This window comes from Bombyx mori, chromosome 14, assembly GCF_030269925.1.
Source record: "Bombyx mori chromosome 14, ASM3026992v2".
Lineage (NCBI taxonomy): Eukaryota > Metazoa > Arthropoda > Insecta > Lepidoptera > Bombycidae > Bombyx > Bombyx mori.
The window spans coordinates 4,363,906-4,386,952 of record NC_085120.1 but is presented as its reverse complement, the minus strand read 5'-3'; the positions used below and the strand labels follow the sequence as shown (position 1 = coordinate 4,386,952).

The 23,047-nt window shown below is 36.5% G+C and overlaps 1 protein-coding gene across 7 annotated transcripts in view; it reads right to left on the bottom strand.

Annotated features, from left to right (window-relative positions):
• LOC101738782 (torso-like protein) overlaps window positions 1–23,047 on the bottom strand; it is a 78,700-nt gene that overhangs the window by 13,423 nt on the left and 42,230 nt on the right. For 2 of the 7 annotated variants that reach the window (XM_012697229.4, XM_062672022.1), the window contains exon 2: window positions 11,820–11,915. The exons of 3 other annotated variants lie outside the window; for them this stretch is intronic. The gene's annotated coding sequence lies outside the window, so the exon portion shown is untranslated. The remainder of the gene's footprint in view (window positions 1–11,819; window positions 11,916–23,047) is intronic. 2 more of the 7 variants (XM_062672023.1, XM_062672021.1) reach the window with 1 other exon arrangement.

Sequence of the window (23,047 nt, the reverse complement as noted above, 5' to 3'; positions counted from 1 at the left end):
GAAAGAGAAAATTATAGCTTGGAGCCATGTGAAGCGAGAAAAAAATATACTTACGCCTGGCTTGGAAAAGCTGGAAAAGCCTCTTGAAGCCAACCCCGATTAGGTAGGAAAAAAATATTCGCAGTTCACATGCGATGAATGTTTATTCCTATGAATGCCCTTATTTAACGCATCGTAAAAATATTATTAAATTTTATTCAGTACCTTATTTAGTTGCACGCCGCCACGATATATGTTTGTATATGTACTCATATCGGAAGCTTATTAAAACTAGAAATAATAATATTAATAATAAAACTAGAATAGGGAAATAATAATAAGACTAGAAATAAATAATGGTTAGAACCCGTTAAGCAATCATGTTTATCCACTTCATAAGTAATTTTAACAATGTTGCATTATACATACTTATTGTGTGTTTACACTTTGAGAAGACAGCACGACACGAAGATCCTCTTGTCGTGGTCGCCGGAAATTACATACCCGATCTTGTGGGCCGAATGGTAGACAGTCGACGTCGCTCTAAACACGTCATTACGGATCCTCCCGATCTATCAACGGTGCTTTTAGGTACCTCAAGCACCGGTCACCGTCCTCGTCGAACCCTTCGCTTGCGACGAAGGGCTCGACGAGTAAATTAACCTATAGACACAGCCCATTGAGTTTCTCGCCGGATCTTCTCAGTGGGTCGCGATTCCGATCCGGTGGTAGATTCTACGAAGCACTGCTCTTGCTAGGGCCAGTGTTAGCAACGCTTCCGGTTTGAGCCCCGTGAGCTCACATACACGTTAGGGTGAAGCTGAAATAGCCTCTCAAGGCTATCAGCATAGGTAGAATAAAATATAAAAATAAAAGTGTGTTAGAAATCAGTTCACATATATTAAACATCATTATATTGTTTGTTACCAAGAATTCTATGTAAACACGTTAATAACTAGCTGTTACCTGCGACTTCGTTCACGTGCTCAACGAAAAGTGTCAGTGTAGTTTCTCTTGGAATGAGATGTTATTTCGAGACAAAATGCAGCTTATGTCACTATCCTAACCTAACACTATCACTTAAAAAAAATCATGGTAATCTGTCGTTTCATTTTGTCCTTAAATAAACACAAACAAACAAAAACACGTTCACATTAATAATCACATTTAAAAAAGAAAGAATGCATGTATGGTTATTTAGAACATCATTGTCTGTTCCAGTAATTAGTATATCGACAACATTCAGAGCAACCTTGTCTCGAGTCCGGACGAATTAATGCCAATGCAATTTAAATTGACTAAGACGATCACGGGTCATTTGTTAACGAAATTGAATTAAGTCAGCGTAATTCGAGCGATTGATCTATGCTTCTATACTAATATTGTCGTAACATTCCAACCTTTAGATACATACTCAAGCAAAATTGGCTGTACGGACTCAAATGAAATTTCGCGCAATTTTTTTTTTATCTGGATAAGGACACTGACTTTGTGCTTAGATGGGTGAACGAGCTCACGGCCGACCTCATTTTAAGTGGTTAACGATGCCCACAAACATCAATAATGTAAATGTAACCACCCACCGCGAGACATGAATCCAGTTAACTTTTACGTTATCGAGAACGTTAAAAAGCTCGCACTAAGCACACAGAAAGCGTAGCTCGTGCAACGCCCGACAAATCGGGCATTACTAAAACAACTAAACGACTAACGACTAGCCGACGACTAGACTAAACTACTAAACGACAGCTATCGCCTCAACGTATCTCTGTGATCGCTTATATGTGAACACTATTAACAAACCGTGAAGTGCACACATTTTCAAGGTCTGAACAAATAACGACGAGTTATTAGAAAACACAGATCTATGTGAACACGCGAACAGCCATCCGTGTATGAAAGGAGGAGATTCAACACTGCCTCAACGAAATTCAGCCACATTTACGCAAAATGGTTATGGAACATTTTGTCAAACGAGTAAGTGCGCAAGCAAAGCCGCGGAGGTCATGCCCGATGTGTTATTCTATAAATAACCCCATCATATCCCCATCCTATTTATGATTCAATAAAAAAAAACAATCAAAAGACAAAAAACTGTCTTTTCTATTTAATTTAAATCTGGCATTAATTTTCGGACACCCTTTATAAGTCATTATAAACGTTTATCCATTATTATAAACTGGAATTTCAATGGATGGCACTTAATACATTTTGCGAAGAAACTCGTAAATGTTTTGTTTCAAATCAAAAAACAAATCTGTGTTTAGTTGAGTATGAACGTGACGTACATGACGTAAAATGATGATGGGTATCATCTCAAACAACTCTTCGGCGCCCTTCCCATAGAACATAATATGACACAAAACATAAGGAGAACCGAAGCCCCTTCGTAGACTAATGGGTTCTAAATACTGCTATCTTAGGACTGGTGGTAGGACCTCTTGTGAGTCCGCGCGGGTAGGTACCACCACCCTGCCTATTTTTGCCGTGAAGCACTAATGCGTTTCGGTTTGAAGGGTAGGGCAGCCGTTGTAACTATACTTGAGACCTTAGAACTTATATTTCAAGGTGGGCGGCGCATTTACGTTGTAGATGTCTATGGGCTTCAGTAACCGCATAACACCAGGTGGGCTGTGAGCTCGTCCACCCATCTAAGCAATAATTTAAAAAAACATGCAATCCAAATCTACCATTTCTTAGTCACATACACTGCTAAGTATAGTAGACTAAGCAGGGCAAGCAGCGCCAATCCATGCGAACGCAAAACCACTCGCGGCCACGGGCTGAATACATACGTACGCAATTACAAACCGAATTACTTCAAGAGGTGCACTTAAAACACACTTCTGTTTAGTAAATGTTGCAACTGCCGCGGCCCAGATTGAGCTCCGATGCCTGCATAAACAATTAGACTGGACCATTTGAGCTCTTATCGGATTTGTAGGTCAAGCGCTTGAAGTACGTATATTCTAAATTTTACGTATTATTACGATTTGGCCTATGATCTGTCTATCGTTGACGCGAATTAGCTTCGGTGGATTCTAAAACAGTTGAGACTTTGACGTCATGACTCAAGCCGGTTTTTATGCTTTAGTACAGTGGTTCCCAAAGTTAATTTGTTTACTGCCCACTTTGAGAATAAATTATTTTACCTACTTAAAAACCACTAAGAGTCTCCCTAGATGAAATTAAAATCGCCTCCCAAGCCTCTACACAACGCCCCCATTTTTTTCTGGGTCTTTTACCGCCCCCCATTAGGCCTACAGCGCCCACAAGGGGGCGTTATCGCCCACTTTGGGAAGACAAGTTCACGGACCATCTGATGTTAGTGGTTACTGTAATCTATGTACATGATCAGTGCACAGACAAACACTGTTGAACATAGTTCTCCACCAAGATTCGTGACAATAATCGGTCCTGCGCACCCCGTAGGCTTCCTGAGACCTTTAGCAGGTCGACAGTAACATAACGTAAGATGCCTACCCGCGCATTGTTGTACAACGATTGCCCGTCCCACCCTTCAAAATGTAACGTAAGACTACTTGGAAGCAGGAAGATTTCTGGAATCATAAACCGCAGCACGCCACAGCTACACGATAGAGTGACCAACATTAGATTGCCTGCAACATATGATAAAGCTGGTAAGCCGTGCATATAATTTTTTTAGGAAGGAAGGATTACTCGTAGCCCTAAGACCTTCCCACTTTCACCAGGATAGGTGGGCGAGCATAACCTCTGCCAGGAGGGATAGGATTTGCTTACAGCTGCCCGAGCGCCTCCAAAGGAGACTTAACAATTCAATAGCAGCTACTTTGACGCATTCAACTCTAACACTAGGAGCAGGCTTAGGGACCCCGGTAACCGTACTCGTTGAAGTCGACAAACAGTTCCATGCGCAACCTAGCCCATGCATCAGCCCGCTGAGTTTCTCGTCGGATCTGCTCAGCGGGTCGCGATTCCGATCCGGTAGTAGATTCATTCGCGAAGCAACGGCTTAGGTCTCCTTCGGAGGCGCTCGAGTTAGCAAATCCCATCCCTCTTGGCTGAGCCTTTGCTCGCCTGCCTGTCCTGGTGAAACTGGAAAGGCCTCCGGGCCACCAGTAATCCTTTAATCATAAAAAAAGCAGCTACTTCGTGAATCAAATCCACCTTTAAACAACGCAGTGGCATAAATAAACACACAATGCGTTTTCCTATAACAACATCGGCACAACCAATAAGCCTGCCTTTGCAACAGCCTGTCAGGGTCTCATACGTTTGTTCAGACCGAGACTTATTATGTAAATTGTTGCGAGATTGGTTTTACGAAATTATTCTTTTATTACTACGTGTTCAGTTCGTAACACCTAGTCGCGCTGTTTATGCGTTTTTTTTTGTAAGTAAGTGTACTAGATCACGTGATGAATGAAGATTTAAGCCGTTTTAAAATAAAACGCCTATTACTGGTTCTAGACCGTTTTGTGATTCCGCGCGGGTAGATACGACCACGCTATTCTGCCGTGAATGCGTTTCGATTTGAAGGGTGGGACAAAACTGAGACTTACAACTCATGTCTCAAGGTAGGCGAGGGCTTTACCATGTCGATGTTGATTCTTGAACGGTTATTCGGGACTCAGAAATCCAATCCTGAGGGTAACAGTTATGCCATGATGGCACTTCGAATGGTAGACAATGATTCTATGTCAATACAACATTTCATGTCTCTGCTGTTATCGATTGAGGATATTGAAACCCGCTATTTTCTTCGTAAGAGTCGACTCAGGTCATGCCTCCCATAAAAATACATTGTCCTCAAAACTGAACCAACAAGAAATTCATCTCTGAAAGGTTCTGATTGTGATTACAAGATTTAACTTGAACATACGTACAAAAATCGCAAATCAATTTAAATGATTGCGAATGACAAAATTATATTACACTGTTTTATACATATTTGCCGAATTATTTAAAAATATTTGGATAGAATTATGCTTTAAATCAGTATTAAATACGATTTATTATGCATATAGAACAACCGTATATAAATGATTTCACGTATTAATGTCACAGAGAATATTTTAAAATTCTTCGATGAATCATACAAGACGGATTTTAATGTGTTTTCAAGATAATAAACTCGGAACCATAACTAATCTAAATTTCTGCATACAAGGCCAGAAGGAAGCATGTTTTCTTGTTAACATAACATAATAATTATCATATGCTTTGTTATTTTTAATAGATTCTTTATATTAACATCGGTTCGTTAATTCTTATCGTATCGAATTTTTACGTTAATATTTCATAAAATCGCGAATAGATTTCACGATGAAGGTATAACGGCTTACAACTATAATTTGCGTAATCTATATATTTATATATAAAAATGAATTGCTGTTCGTTAGTCTCGCTAAAACTCGAGAACGGCTGGACCGATTTGGCTAATTTTGGTCTTGAATTATTTGTGGAAGTCCACAGAAGGTTTAAAAGGCAGAAAATAATGAAAATTCTCGGAATTAAATAAAAATAACAATTTTGTTTTTTCTTTGATGCGTGGGGGACGCATCGGAAGATTCCTTTTGTTTGTTTTAAGTTTAATTTATACAAAAGCATAGGTCTTTTATTTATCGATTGAGGCACTACGAAGTCTGCCTGGGTCTATCTGGGTCAGCTAGTTACCCATAAAATCGACACATAAAGCTCAAACCTCTAGGTGCATTCCACGTTGTGTTTCACGGTATATACGATGTGATATGTATTGGCTCCAATGACTAGAACCGAGAAAGAAAATGGTAAAAATAATTTGTAATCGCTTCGTCTTTCCCCATTTATATATCAAGACTAGTAATCCCAGTTCGCTATGACTATAGCTAATAGTATGTAAAAACATCAAATTCTGGTAAATATTTATGGGCGATCTATAGACCGTTAGAGGTACTAGGATTAAGTTTGTAACTACGTTAATATGACTAGGTTTCGTTACAATCGGATGAAATGTCCGAGAACGCAGAGGAGATAAAAATTGAGCTTTATTTAAATAAAAAAACAATTTTGTAGTACAAACGGAACGTTTAAATTTTCAAAAAAAAGTGCGTGCATACAAAGTACACATGTCAGAAGTGAAACTTTTTTGGCGAAATAACTTTTAAGTCTTGCTTATATTTATACTTTAGATTTCCGAGACTTAGAGGAAGGGAAAAAGGAAGATATGTTCCCGTCAAAAGTCTGTCAAATGTCAATCTCAAACCTCAGTGTTGACAGTCATATTATGTTTAGATTTCTAAATTGTAAATGACTAATATTTTGCCAATTGAATTGACTAATTTAATTTCATGCTATTTGATTAATGTTCCAAATTCTTTTCATTTCATTTCAATTCCTATTAACATTTTTCACAAAAAAATTATAAAATATTAAGCTGTATGGTATGATACATTTGCCTTTCCAGTTGGAAAAATACAACAACTACTCCTACTGACATTTGACAAGTACTTAATTTCAATAGTAGTTTGATGTCACTTCCGTTGCATACCTGCGTGACGTTCTGTAAAAGTTTTACCCCCATGCTAAAGAAGTTTCACTTCAATAAAGCGCTAACTATTTGATACTTGCCTATTCCGGTCGTTAAAGTATCATTTCGATAAGCTAACTTAAGTCGCCATCTATTAGAAACTTAGAGCTCCCGGATAACCCTTTGGCATACATTAAATAAATAATTTGCAATAATACATTAGTGATAATAAATCGATGAAAGTGATAAAAACTAGACTATCTTTCAAGTTGGACCAAAATAGGCGTGATGTGCGAAGTTTAATTAAAATTGATTCGTTAGTTCAGAAGATCATCAGGGACAAACAACCTGACGCGATATTATTATATATATAGATGTGTCAATGCGCTATTAGTCAGAATTTAGGCTTTTTATTACTACTAGAGGTCCCGCAGTAGTCGAAATTCGACTATAATTAATTGGAATTGTAAGTTTGTACACTATTATGATTATATTTTATACTTCTATAATCACAAATTTCGCCCAGACTACACTATAAAAAATATTAACAAAGACAAACAATATTTAATCTATTCTCAATTTGACAACAGACGTCAAGAACGAAAGTTTGACAATAAATAGTATGCATGCGTGTGTGCGTCAAATACATGGTATGTAGTGTGTGTAATATTTTCTTTATTGAATTAATGTATCTATTATGCATTATTTAAAAAATTACTAGCATTGTGCACTTCTTCTCTATATTCTCTATAAGTGTGAAAAATTTCATACTCCTCCGTCCGCGCAATTTTCGTAAAAAGGGATACAAAGTTTTTGCTTTACGTATTAATATATAGATATAAGGACAAATGGGCGCACGGCCTGTTGTTAAATGATTACCGAAGCCAATAGACATAACAACTATCGTATTTCAATACCCATCTAGAGGAGAGTCGAAAACTTATTTATATTATATAGTTTCTCTATTAACTTCTGATGATCACTGATTTCTTTAGACATCGCCTAAAGGGGCTGAAAACATTGTCTTCGCCCACTACCACGAGACTTTCCAATCAAAAGACATTACTGAATGTTTCCAGTAACTCCAAAACTCAAAAAATACTGTAGGTTTTTGTGTTTTCCTATCAGTTTTATATGTGTGGAAATAATGTCTTCATTGCTGTTATTTGCTTGTTTGACATGTATTTAGAATTGACGCACGTCAGATATTAATGACGTAATGTTTTACACGGAAAATTGTTGCAAATTTGAGTGTTTCAATAACAAATCGAAATTTAATAGTTAACTAGTGGCCCCGCAGTAGTCGAAATTCGACTACAATTAATTAAAATTATAAGCGTAAACATTATTATGGTTCTATTGTCAAACACTATTATAATTCGATAATATAATCACAGTATTCGCCAAAACTGCACTATAGATCAATAATATTAAAGACAAACAATATTAATCTATTTTCAAATCGACCACAAACTTAAACAATCACAAAAGTTTCCCAATTGACAGTAAACAAAGAGTATATTTTTATGTATGTGTTGTGTCAAATACACGGTAGTGTGTGTAATGTTTTCATTATTGATTTAAAGTATCTTTTATGCATTATTTTAAAAAAATATTAGCATTGTGCACTCCTTTTCTATATTCTCTATAAGTGTGAGAAGTTTCATACTCCTCCGTACGTGCAATTTTCGTAAAAAGGGGTACAAAGTTTTTGCTTCACGTATTAATAAATAGATAATAATGCTGTATTAAACGTACTACACTATTAGGTTTCTGTACGTCTCTTAGATAGGCTACGGAATAGCCTGCATTAAAGAGAAACAGGGACGTAATTGGAATTTATTGTCTTACGTGGATGTCGCCCTTTTCCAGGCCTCAGAAAATTTTGAGATAATTCATCTTCTTACTATCGCAACATCCGTCACCACAGCAAACTATTATCTGGCTCAGTGCGCTTAGTGCGAATTTTTTAACGTTCTCGCTAGCGTAAAAGTTAACTCAAATATGTATGGAGTTGGAATGTTTGCCTACGTTTGCCGCTAGGGGCGCTGTTCCAACTGCATACAAATTTGAGTTCACTTTTACTCTATCGAGAACGTTAAAAAATCGCACTAAGCACAGATCACAGCGCACTTAAAAACTGTTAGATATTTATCGCTGCATAATCTCCGGCTCTGGAATGAATTCGCTTCCACGGTGTTTCTAATAACATGTCCTTTTTCAAACAAGGTTTGAAAGAAATAACGAGTGGTAGGTAGGCTTGGTGGCTCTGGCCTTGCTGATGTCCATGAGCGACAGTGACGAAACCCTTTAAGATGGACGGTATGCTCACTCTCAGATTCTCATATTAGCGAATTTGTTTATATATATTTTTCAACTAGCGACCCGCCCTCGCTTCGCTTCGGAAACATTAAATTTTATTATTGACAAATCTTTCCTCTTTATAATATTAGTATAGATTACTTTATTCTACCATCAATGGTTTTCGTAGCGCACGCAATGTAAAGAATATTTAGGTATTTTTCTTATACCTTGCGTTACATAATTGGAGTAAGCAAGGATCCCTAATTAAAAAAAATAATTATAGCCTATGTCACTGAGGGATAATGCAGCTTCCAAACAGTGAAAGAATTTTTAAAATCGGTTCAGTAGTTTGGAAGCCTATTCGAAACCAACAAACAAACAAATCTTTCCTCTTTATAATATAATTATTAATTATTATTATAGTATAGATGAGTCCAATATTTTGACGTGGCCTTAACAAAACTGACAAAGACTTCACGATTCATAGAATTTGCAATTAGTAACGAGAAACGGTATTGTTCTCTGATGATGCACTGCGTTTATGTACATATGTATCAATTATACTATAATATGAGATTTGTTATTGCCAAAGGAATCTTATAGCACGATGTTGTAGATCGATGTTTTACACGATACGTTACGATTATCGTATATAGAAGCATTTGTAACTGTTAATAAGTTAACTATTTATGACGTGGATAGGCTACGTGGCTACGCGTTTACTTAAACATCAAGCATTGAATCAGAATTTAATGATGTTTCGTGTAATTATGATATTTACCTGGTTTTAGATGTCTTATTGTATGGGGATAACGTTTATCGCTACGCAGATGAAGAGATAAAGCACACGGAATGCTGTTTTCTTATAGTCCTAGTTATGGCAGGCAACACTCTAACCATTACTGCCACGAAACAGTAATTTGTTTAATGTTCAACGCTGGGACAGTCGATCTGGGAGTCTATCGACTGGGAATCTTGCGATTCATATTTCGAAAGCGCATTTTAAGTCATTAATTGTAAAATTATTGTGTTTTCTACGGTTTTTGCGAGTCGTAAACTTAAAACTATTTTTACGGTTTTAATTCGCGTTTAATTTTTTTTTATTTTTTTATTATGTTGTTTCCGAGGTTTCGAATACAGTTACACTTTGTGTTTACATTCGCATTTTCTCCGTTTTTTGTTTTCTGATTAATTGTTTTTCTGGTAAACATGAAAAACAAGAATAATCGTCAATCGTTTCTAAATAAAATAAAATCGCTTGACCGCCATAATGGGAAAAAGATTTTAAACGCTTCGTCCGTGCATATTATTTATGTTTAGCTAAATATTTATGAGTGACGGTATCACACAATAACAATTGTAAATCTGTAACATTCAAATGATTTACATTGTTTCTGTACTGTAATATTAGTTCCCGTGTGACTTAAAACTATAGGTTCTCTGCGTTTGCGTAATATTTAAAAAAAACACGACACAGATAAAACAACTTCACTGGCGGGAAATGATAACAAACGATCGAATTAACCTCAGCGCGCGGTGAGGCAACGCGTTTTGTATTCTGCGTCTTACACGGATCTGTAATGTTGCATTATGAACTTTGAAACCTACGTGATCTACACGTGTTCACGAACGACTTCTTAGATTCATTCGCGAAGCAATTGCCCTTGAGTTGTTAGGTCTACTTTGGAGGCGTTCGGGAAGCTGTTAGTAAATCCCAACCTCTCCTGACTGAGCCTTTGCTCGCCTATTTGCCCTGGTAAAACTGGAAGGAGGCCTTTCCAGTAGCACCACTAATAATCCTTCATTCATAAATAGAAAAAAGAACGACTTCTATGATGGAGGTGTAGCGTCGTCTAATTAAAATGGAATCCGCATAGATCTAAGTAATCCGAGATGTTTTGGCCGTTTTAGTTTTTTGCCGCGAATCATTCATGTGTTTTGTATTGAAGGTTGGGACAGCTGTTACTCAATGTAATTGAGACATCGACCTCATGTCTCAAGGTGGGCGGCGGCAATTATTGAGCTCCGGTATCAGCTTGTCACCGATACACCGACTTTGACGGTAATTACTAAACCAACACGAGTGAAGTTTTGTTCTTTATGCGATTCGGATCCGGTAGTAGATTTAGCGTAGCACTGCTGTTACCAAAGTCTACCAGGCTGAGCCTCATGAGCTCGTCTACATGCTCAGTGAAGCTGAATAAACTCTTGAATTTACAAGCAGTGGGTAGGATAAAATTATAATGACGAAATGAAGTTATACTGGCCTACAGGATAAGACGCCCGATATACAACCGGTTATTGGCACAAAGCGGTGCGACTGTATCGGTGTTCGAATACCAGATATGTATATAATTTTTTAATGAAGGAAGGAGGAAGGATGAAGGAATAACAACGTGTATTAAATATCAAACCCGCAAAAATTATGGTTTGCGTAATCTATACTAATATAGATGCTCGGAGTTTCTTTGATGGATCGAGTCAGAAATGATGAAATTCGTCAAAGAACCAAAGTAACCGACATAGTCCTAAAGGTTAGCAAGCTGAAGTGGCAATGGGCCGGACATACGTGTCGCAGAACCGATAGCCGATGGAGCAGACGTGTTCTGGACTGGAGACCGCGTACCGGTAAACGCAGCGTTGGACCGATGACTTGCGGCGATATGCTGGGAGAGATTGGATGCGGAAGGCGGAGGATCGTTCATTGTGGCGGACTATGGGAGAGGCCTACATCCAGCAGTGGAGAGATACAGGCTGATGATGATGATACTAATATATAAATCTACAGTGGTTTTTACGGTGTTCCGTTATAACTACTGAACCATGCATCCGATTGACTGTGTTGAATTGAAACTTGGTATCCATGTAGAAAATATATGTACTTAATGGATAGGTTAATATTTAAATGAGTGTTGGACTCCCTACACCAGTTGCGGGGGCGTTAACGATGAGAATCTTTGTGGGGGCGAGAAATGATAATGTTAATTTTAAATGCCCAGCGAAGCGGACGGGTACAGCTGGTTACTTATGCGATGGAGACACAAACCTGATCCCGCGAGGTTGGTGGATGCATTCACGTTGTGAAGTCTACGGGCTCCGGTAACCTCTTAATGTCAGGTGGGTCTTGAGTGCAATCAGTCTTCTAGGGAAAGAAAATGAAATATTATAATAATGGAGTATCTCGTAACGCAATACACTAGGTATATGTCGGCGTTAAGTCAGCGTTTACACACATAAGTTCTTTTACAATCAAAATACAATACAATTCTATAAAACTTTAACATTACTATTTTATTACAAAAAGCTACGTCTTATTTCTTACACAATTAGCCATTTTGTGATGGTTATAGCAACTACAACTTCTTTTATACAAACAAATGTAATTACTGCGAAACAATTCACAAAATATAGCTTAATATTCAAAGTACATATTTTAGTGATTTTTACATGACCCACATTTAATTTATTTTACATGAATTACTTTTAAGTAATATTAACTAACATTGTTATTATCCGGCCTATTAATAGATGGCGCCAACAACATCATTGCATAACAATTACAATACTTAATTAAATTATTAGTACTGTTAATTATAATATAAATTATTATTAATATTTATGCTTTATTCATATTTAATCATTTATACAGTCATTTGTGTTTTTAAACAATAATATAAACATTAAACATATTCTGAACATTTTCACATCAAAACAGTGTCTGCTAATTATTAAATATGGTAGAATAACAGTTTTGTTGCTAATAATAAATAAATATTAACATAGAATAAACTAAACTATATATTATTATGTTAATTATTGCCAATAGTGGCGTTTGCGCCCATTTATAGGTATATGTATGTATAACGTTATAGAATATTCTAGAATGCATGAAAAATAAAAAAAACTTAATTGCGTTTTCTATAATATACGATATTTAAAACCTTAATCTCTGTTTTGAACCGTATGATTAAATCATGTAAAACTGAACTACTCTCCTCACTGAATAACAAACGGGTCAGTGAACCAGTGATCTGTCTAAGAAAAATCTTTTTTTTTACACCAAGCAGTCTGAATGGTTTTACATATTAAATAAATTTCTTTATTTATGTACCTGGAATTAAGTTTACTGTTAAATTTTATTATGCTTTTATTAAAATAAATCTACCGAAACGCGGCTATAGGAAGGCTTGTTTGCTGTAAATCAGGGTAAGCTTCAGTTTATTACCGATTTTCCAGAAGTACGGTTATTACTATTGCCACCTACGGGGCCAATGTACGGTGCAACGACTTGTCGATGTTCTATCACTAGCGACATCTGTTGATAGTAAAACGAATTCATTTGAACCTGAATCTCGATGTCGACATTTGCGACCAATAATTGATTTTTATTATTTTACGACGTCGACAATTGAGAAGTGAATCGTGTAGTCCCTACGAGAGCTCTTAAAAGTTCAATATCGACTTATAAAAAATATTTGTACTGTGGCATAAGATTATTATGAATAAACCCACTGAGTTTCTAGCCGGATCTTCTCAGTGGGTCGCGATTCCGATCCGGTGGTAGATTCTGCAAAGCACTGCTCTTGCTAGGGCTAGTGTTAGCAAATTCTCTGAGGTTAAGCCCGTGAGCTCACCTACCCGTTGGGGCGTAGCTGGAACAGTCTCTTAGGCTACCAGTAAAAGGGAAAGGACAAAAAAATTGTGAATATACAGTGTCAATTATTAAATTGTGACAATTCGTTCTTCTTTAGCTAAATCCAGACGTATTCAATTTAAAACAAAGGTCGAGCATTAAATGCATGTAACTAAATTAATTTAACACATGGTATTTTAACACATTTTTACTGGTGGTAGGACTTCTTGAGTCCGTGCGGGTAGATACCACCACCCTGCCTATTTCTGCCGTGAAGCCGTAATGCGTTTCGGTTTAAAGGGTGGGGCAGTCGTTGTAACTATACTTGAGACCTTAGAACTTATATCTCAAGGTGGGTGACGCATTTACGTCGTAGATGTCTATGGGCTCCAGTACCCACTTAACACCAGGTGGGCTGTGAGCTCGTCCACCCACCTAAGCAAAAAAAAACCACAGTCGTAGCATACTTGTGGTTATTTTATTCCAAAACTCGTTTTATTTTACTGGCTATTGTGTTTAAATCACATCAGATACAGTATGCTAGTTGGCTTAAAATATAAATGGCACGCAGCGACCATCTTCTGAGATCACTGACGGGTCAAGATTACAAAGTTGACGTTGTAAATACAAGTCCAATAGTGGAGGATGTTGCGAAACGGCATCTTGGCAGGTTTGTCTTGCAAGGGAATACGTGTTTGTAGAATTCACATTATGGTGTGGTTATGGTGTGAGTTACTCTATGATTTTGAGTTTGACTGCTTGGCTGATACAGGACTTCTGCTTAGAAATAATTGGCGTTGGTTTGGCAAAACAAATCGGAAATTAGTGTGGGGATTTAGTTAGGGAATTAGACATAGATTACGAACATATTTATAGTCTATACATTTTAAGAATATTATTATGGTTACAACATGTCTTAACAACATTGAATATTTTTTGTGGCAGCACTTCTGCTTAGAAACGATTGGCGTTAGATTGGCAAAACAAATTGGAAATTAATGTGGGGATACAGTTAAGGAATTAGAAAAATATTACTACTAACTATTACGAACATGTTTATAGACATTTCAAGAATATTATTATAAATATTATAACAATATATTTCACACTAAATACGATAAATACGATGGTACCTATAATAAATAATAGAATACTTTAAATTTCTCAAGCAACATGAATGTGATCTCACAGCCCGACCGGTATCAACCGGTATTACCTACCTTGAGACATGAGACATGAGGTCTCAATTTTGTAGTGGCTAATCTGCCGTTTAAACGACAAACAGAAATTGATCGTGTTCCATGGATTACCCAGAACTTTTGAATGTGTTAAGGTGAATTTGATTTATCATCAGCCCACAGCCGTCTACTGCTGGACTTATAATTATAATTTGCGTAATTACTGGTGTTAGGACCTCATGAGAGTCCGCACGGGTAGGTATCATCACCCTGCCTATTTCTGCCGTGAAGCAGTAATGCGTTTCGGTTTGAAGGGTGGGGCAGCCGTTGTAAATTATACTGTGACCTTAGAACTTATATCTCAAGGTCTATGGGCTCCAGTAACCACTTAACACCAGGTGGGCTGTGAGCTCGTTCACCAATCTAAGCATAAAAAATATATTTAAAAAACCCTTGCCGGCCACCGTTCGGGTTTGATTTATTCGGTAAATTAATTTTTACGAGAACCTACGAAGCGAATCTCTCTTATTTGATGCAAGATTCATCTTAGTTTTTGCTGTGGCAAGACGCAACCGACCTTCACACGTTTTCGTTCCGGTTCGTTTTTTTTTTCGTTTTTTTTTCATAATAGCATTATGTAGTTTTTGTTTTGTGTAGTTACAAAAATAATTATTACCTAATTCACAGTATAGGTCTACTGTTGCAGCACAAAACATATCGCACCTTAGAATTGAAATGGATTAATCCAAAATCCTTGTTTTTTGGTAAATGCAAAAAATGTAATTGAAGAATTGTATTTTTTCAGTTTTGATTTTAATACTTTATGCCTTAAAACGCTGACCTTAAAGGCTTCGTCAAACAGAACGCGTACTTAGCGCGCGTCAGAGCGCTAAACTGACGGCGCGCTATGATGCTGAGATGTGTTGTACTACTATGGTAACATACCGTCAAACGTAGCGCTTATAGCGTAGCTTAAGAGCAGCATTCTACACCTATTGAACCCGATTTAACAGATTTATTGAACGACATTTATACATTCTTTACTTTCATATAATTTGCAACTTTAGAATTGAGGTGATTTTTTTTTTTAATTAAGAAAAAATATTTATACTTTATACGACTTATAAACATTCATTCTATCAGTTTACAAAATTATAATTTTTTAAATTTAAAATGGAATTTAAATTTTAGTTAGAAAAGAACAAAATACAATTTCCGTCTCTTTTAAATAACCTAAGCTTTAAGGCTTCGTCAAACAGAGCGCGTAATTAGTAACAGAGCGCCAGCGCTATAAGTACGCAACGCTCTGTCGCGGCGTTAGGGCTGTTTGACAGTATATTACCATAGTAGTACAACACATCTCGGCGTTATAGCGCGCCGTCAGTTTAGCGCTCTGACGCGCGCTAATTACGCGTTCTGTTTGACGAAGCCTTAAAGCTTAGGTTATTTAAAAGAGACGGAAATTGTATTTTGTTCTTTTCCAACTAAAATTTAAATTTCATTTTAAATTTAAAAAATATATAATTTTGTAAACTGATAAAATAAATGCTTATAAGTCGTACAAAGTATAAATATTTTTTTCTTATTTAAAAAAAAAAAATCGCTTCAATTCTAAAGTTGCTAATTATATGAAGGTAGAGAATGTATAAATGTCGTTCAATAAATCTGTTAAATCGTGTTCTATAGGTGCATATCTCTTTTTGCAGAATGCTAATTTTGTTTTTTAATTATGCATAAAAATGCATTTAAAGTAATTAAAAAAATATGACACACACTACCATGTATTTAACACAACACATGTACATAATATATACTCTTTGTTTATTGTCAAACTTTTGTTATTGCTTAAAGTCTGTAGTCAAATTTAAAATAGATTAATATTGTTTGATCTTTAATATTATTTGTCTATAGTGTGCCACTTGGCGAAATCTGGTGATTACAGAAGTAAAATCTGACAATAGAACCATAATAATGTTCAAAATCATAATTTAAATTAATAAATTATGGTCGAATTTCGACTACTGGACGACCACTAGTATAATTTGATATATCATTAATTTAACTAGTGGTCCCGCAGTAGTCGAAATTGGACTATAATTAATTGGAATTGTAAGTTTGTACACTATTATGATTGTATTTTATACTTCTATAATCACAAATTTCGCCAAGACTACACTATAAAAAATATTAACTCTATAACTCTATAACTAATATTAATTCTATTCTCAATTTGACAACAGACGTCAAGAACAAAAGTTTGACAATAAATAGTATGCATGCGTGTGTGCGTCAAATACACGGTATGTAGTTTGTGTAATATTTTCTTTATTGATTTAATGTATCTTTTATGCATTATTTACAAAAAAATATTGGCATTGTGCACTTCTTCTGTATACTCTCTATAGGTGTGGAAAATTTCATACTCCTCCGTCCGCGCAATTTTCGTAAAAAGGGATACAAAGTTTTTGCTTCACGTATTAATATATAGATTCCATAAAATGCGAATTTATTTTTCTCGACACTAAGTCGGAGGTCAACCGAAATAAATTATCGATGACGTTGCGATGTTTTTGTCGTGCAGATTTTTCTCGGGCGACCTTTGGTTACGTAAGCGCATACACAAGCGACTCATTACGTTGCAATACGTACGACAAGGCCGTTAATTATGCTTGTAAAGGTTGTAAAATATCAATAAATAGTATAAACAAATACGTTTTATCTTGTGTGTTTGCGGGTACTTTTATCGTTCTGCGAAAAAACCCTGATATTAAGGATGTATATATTAGAACAACTAATATATGGTAAACCAGAGGGCCGCAGAAATCGCGGCAGACCTAAACTACGATGGTTAGATATAACATATTTATATATAACAAATATAACATATTTAGTACATCCAATTCTTAATGGTAGAATGACAAGTAGTATGTTTGTCTTTCTTTTTTCCTCGGAGTCATCATCTTTATCAGAAAATATTAAAACCAATTCTTCCCAGGATCTACGTTTTAAAATTCTGTTGGCATAATCAGGTGATTCCAAATCCCATATCGCCGGTCGTTTTTCTATTTCGTCTATAAACAATTCCATAGGTATCAAAATTTTGGCGCTCCATTTCCCTGGATACGTGCACTCGCTCTGAAGTTCGCGCGTTAGCTGGGCGCAACAAGGCGTCCTTAGTATCTCGACTCGCGTGCACTACCGAATCAAAGTACCGTTCCGACGCTGACTTCGTGTATTTCTGGACTGACTCGAGGCCCAGGTCGTCATGTAGGTCGCCTAGTATCTCACTGACGCGCGAATGATTTCGCGCGAAACATTTCGCGGCGAATCCGCCCTTTCTGGACCAGGCCTTAGATAGTGTAGAGAACGTCCTTAAAGCTATCGGTGTCAGGAACTGGAAGGAGAAAGCCCTGAACAGAGCAGTCTGGAGAGACATACTGACAGACTGATGGATGTACGTAAGAACTAAGATGATGATAATATATTAGAACATTTCACTTGTAATCTAAGTTTATAAGATATTATTTATAAGCGGACGACTGTGGTTTTAATTACGAGTGATTTAAAGAAATTATGCGAATAACAATCGCATGTAGTAAATAAAAAATGTCTTAGTCCGATAATATTATTTCGAGATTTTGTATTATTTCACTAACAGACCTCCACAATTGAACAATATTCATACAAGGAATCTTGATTCTAAGCTATAATATTTATTGTCATCGATTCTTGATACGTGTGCAAATTATCAAAAATAATCAAACTTCTTAATGTTCGTGAAAATTATTTTGAGATATTCTCAAACGAATTAATGAATCGTAGTTATATAAGTATTGCGTTTACTGGAAGAGGCACAATAATTTCAAAACTATGCCCATAATTTAAAAAAAAATGTATAAAAGTACGTAATAATAAATTGAAAGACTAACAGCCCTAAACTCGACTACAGAAAATCGATTACATTTCATTCTGAGCATATATATCGATTACCTTTCAATTTACATAATTTATAAATCGACTTTTAAGAGGATTTCAAGACGATTGATTGTCAATTAAATATTTATTTGACTAAGTAGTGTAATTACTTATTCTATTCACGTGTTTCAAAACAAAGAAATATAAAAATTTAATAATATACTAGATGTAAATATTAATAATAAAAGGGAACAAATCAAGCACGCTCATCCAGCCCAAAATGTAGGTTTCCTTGTGTTATCGGTACCAGAGACTACTAAACATACTTATGTGTGTTAAAATATATACACATACAAATAACAAACACTCAGACAAAGAGCAAACTAACCTGTTCATCACACGAATGTTTGCTCGATGGCATTGCTGAAGTCCATGGGCGACGGTAACCACTCACCATCAGGTGGGCCGTATGCTCGTCTGCAAACAAGGCCAATAAAAAAAAAACCACGACCCTCGGCGCAATAGCCAGGGCCGCTAAGTACTGCACCACCGAGTCTGTAAATAAATATGTACTCCTCTATTTTGAAACTGTCGAAGAATAAATCGGAGATACCGATATTCAAGTTGGCAACGATCTTGAATTACATATATTTTTCACACATATTATATTAAAATACTCGTTTATCTACTATGTATAATAATATACTAATAATAAATATTAATAAACTACATATTTCCTTTCGAAAATGGGCCCATTTAATAAATAATTACTACACTTTGATCTTAGCCAAAGGGCGGTGAAGCGATAAATTATTGGTGGTAGGACCTCTTGTGAGTCCGCACGGGTAGGTACCACCGCCCCGCCTATTTCTGCCGTGAAGCAGTAATGCGTTTCGGTTTGACGGATGGGGCAGCCGTTGTAACTAAACTGAGACCTTAGAACTTATATCTCAAGGTGGTTGGCACATTTACGTTGTAGATGTCTATGGGCTCCAGTAACCACTTAACAACAGGTGGGCTGTGAGCTCGTCCACACATCTAAGCAATAAAAAAAAAATATAATAATAATAAATAATTATGAACGTTTACAGTTAGTTTACATCATTCATTGAAGAATTTGGTTATTCAAAACATTGTTATAATTGGGAATCTAACAAGGGCAATAATGTAAATTATGATAAGGAAAAAGTCAGGCTTTTGTGGCATTTAAAATTGACAGAATACTGCGACTTGAATTTGATTTTCCCGCATTTTTTTAAATAATTAAAATAAAAAAATAAAAATTTAAGGTTAATATTTCTAATCATTTTAAAGATGCATTAGGTCTGATTAGGTAATTTTCATTGTCTATGCTGAGAATAGAAAAAAATAATAAGTTATTTGAATCACCTGTGATGTAATTGTAAGATTGATAAATAAGAGCATACGTGAAAGACATGTAAATAATATATACACAAAACTAGTTTCCGGAAAAAAACTAACTTGTTATACATTCGCATTATGATGATTCAATCGAGTTACTAAGCAAAACAAAATTTAAATTTTCGAGCATCTTCGAATTCACTATTCGATATTCAAACAAAACGTATTACGTCAAATTGTAGATATTTTGCAAAATAGACACAAGACCATACCATAAAATATTAAATATAAAAAAAAATTGGTAGGTATTTTTCGTTAACCTCTACATAAGTCCGCATGATATAATCAACTCTAAAGAGTTGTAACAAGAAGAGAAACAGTTTATCGTAAGAGCAGGGAACAACAGTATTGACGTGGTCATATCTATGGATTCTTAGGAATGTTTAACACACGGACTATTTTTTACTTTTTCAATACACGGGTGTAAAAAAGTCAGCATATATAAAAAAAAACCATGGTCATTATGAGTACACAAGACATTTAATATTCAGGATGTTTGGAGTTTGTTTTTTTTGTCTTATTTCTTGTTTGTTCGCAATAAATGGGATTTCCTGGTTAATACGAATCACCTTACAAAAACAGTAGACCGCGTAAAATTTTGTATTCGAGTTTGACTCAGATATTCATACGGATATATTATTTGTAATATTAATCGAATTAAAAAAAAAACATGAACGTATAATTGGAATATATTTTCAATGAATCTATCCCTATTACAGAGTTATACATTTCTGACTTTGGATGCGACCATTATGCGAAAAGCTAAGACAGCCAATTTTTTTTTCGGGTCTGTGTCCAAACCTCCTAAGAGGTCACCGCGCCTAGGGGGGCGCGTGGGGTATGTGGGTCTGGTCCACGACTGCGCAAACACACAAGGATATTTTTAGGGCCCTACCGCATTAAACAAATCCCCTGCACTCTTACACCCGACGTCCGATCTCCACCGGGGGTCAAAACCCGGTCAGAGTACGGGAGTTCCCGCGGTCAACACTACAACCAGATTCGCGGTGCCACTTCTAGGACGCCCTAACAATGGGTCGTCACGGCGATAATCGACGACCAACGACGCCGGTCTCCGCGGTACGGCGAAGTCAACGTATGCCCAAACCAGGAGTTCCCAAACTTATTTTACTACTGCCCACTTTGAAAATAAATTACTTTTTAGCGCCCCCATTTTTTGACCTACTTGAAAATTACTATAGCGAGAGCTCAGTCGGTGTCTAAGAGTCCTCCTAGTTGAAATTACAAATCGCCTCTCAAGCCTCTACGCAACGCCCCCATTTTTTTTCTGAGTCTCTTACCGCCATTTAGGCCTTCAGCGCCCATAAGGGGGCGTTATCCCCCACTTTGGGAAAGTCTGCCCTAAGCTATAAAACTACTAGGTTACCAATGGGTAGGGCAAGACCGATGTACATTTGGGACATTTACATTTGGACTTCGATCTCAGATCTCAAAGTGGGTATTCGCGATGGACGATGCGATATGGCCTACTAGCACCGCTAGATTCAATCCGAAATGGCTCTGGTTGAGGTTCCTTGGATACCCCTCACAAAATCTATCAAATACACATCACCACCATAATCTGATTACAAGTATTATCCAAATTACGCATAAGAACCGTAACGAATCAATGAAATTTGAATTTTATTCTCGTTACGTTAGAAACGAAGGTTGCGCATCTGTGTCAAGATTACGTTGATCTTTGACGTAGGAATGAAGGTTATAGGTTTTTTTTTTTTTTGTAAAGAAATGACAATGAATACTCATTTTACTTAATGCATATAATCTGTGGACCTTGGCTTATGATTATGAAACATTTTATATGTCATAATGTTTATCATAACTTGTATTTGTTTGTTGTGAAAGGTTCGCGTTCTTCTAATAAATTTTAGTTTTCACGATCGTTTGTTTCAGGGTTTTGCGATCAGCGCGCTTGCGATAAGTTCGACGAAACGAGAATGGACATTTTGCCGGGAACTCGAAGTGCGAAGTTGTGTGAATTGTCTTTATATTGTTCATTTTATGTTTCTTAAGACTTTAAACATGCAATAATGGTGGCTTCTCTATCGTCCAGTATATTTGAAAGTGTTCAAAAACGTCCAAAGATGAAACAGAAATGTTAGGTACTATAAAAGCGACAGTAAAAACAGAGAAATACCTACACATATCGGATTTAAGCTGCGAGTTAATGAGAAAGAATACTTCTCTAGGCATCATTTCCACCGCTTCTCAACTGTACACATGTTTAATTATTATACTACACGACTATACTATATTCTAAGTTATTATGAGCTAAGAGCAAACGAGGTCATGGTTCACTTGATATGAAGCGCTTAGCGGATCACATATATGCACGTCAGAACGTCACTTTAGAGACGTCCGGTTGGAGCCTTTAATGTTTTATGACGTCACAGCCGTTATAGGCACAGGCGTGCGACAGAGATAGCAAGATGTTCACGTTACGCTCCCACGTTTAGTGTTACCCAACTTATTTTAATGATGTCATAAAAAAGTTTTTTTTTTTCCCTACCTACGCTGATAGCCTTGAAAGGCTATTTCAGCTTACCCTAGCGTGTGTAGGTGAGCTCAGGGGCTCAAACCGGAGAGTTGCTAACACTGACCCTAGCAAGAGCAGTGCTTCGCTTCCACCGGGTCGGAAACGCGACCCACTGAGAAGATCCGGCGAGAAACTTAGTGGGCTGTGTCTGTGGGTTAATTCGCTCGTCGAGCCTTTCGTCGCAAGCGACGGGTTCGACGAGGACGGTGACCGGTGCTTGTAGTGCCTAAAAGCACCGTTAATGGATCAGGAGGATCCGTGATGACGTGCTTTGGGCGACATCGACGGCTTACCATTCGGTCTACAGGATCGGGTATGTAGTTTCCAGCGGCCACGACAAGAGGGTTCTAAAGTATTTAGTGACTTGTGTTGTTATTTAAGGATTAGGTATACACTGAGATAGGTGTCGTCTATTTAGTATAATAATGATACACTTTTAATTAGTGGATATTAAATGTTTCATATGATTGCAATCAAATGAAGCAAAAAGGATGTTGAAATAAAAAAAATCTTAATTATTTCTTACACTTATATTGTCTGCTTCATTATGGTGTGGTAGCTATAATAGA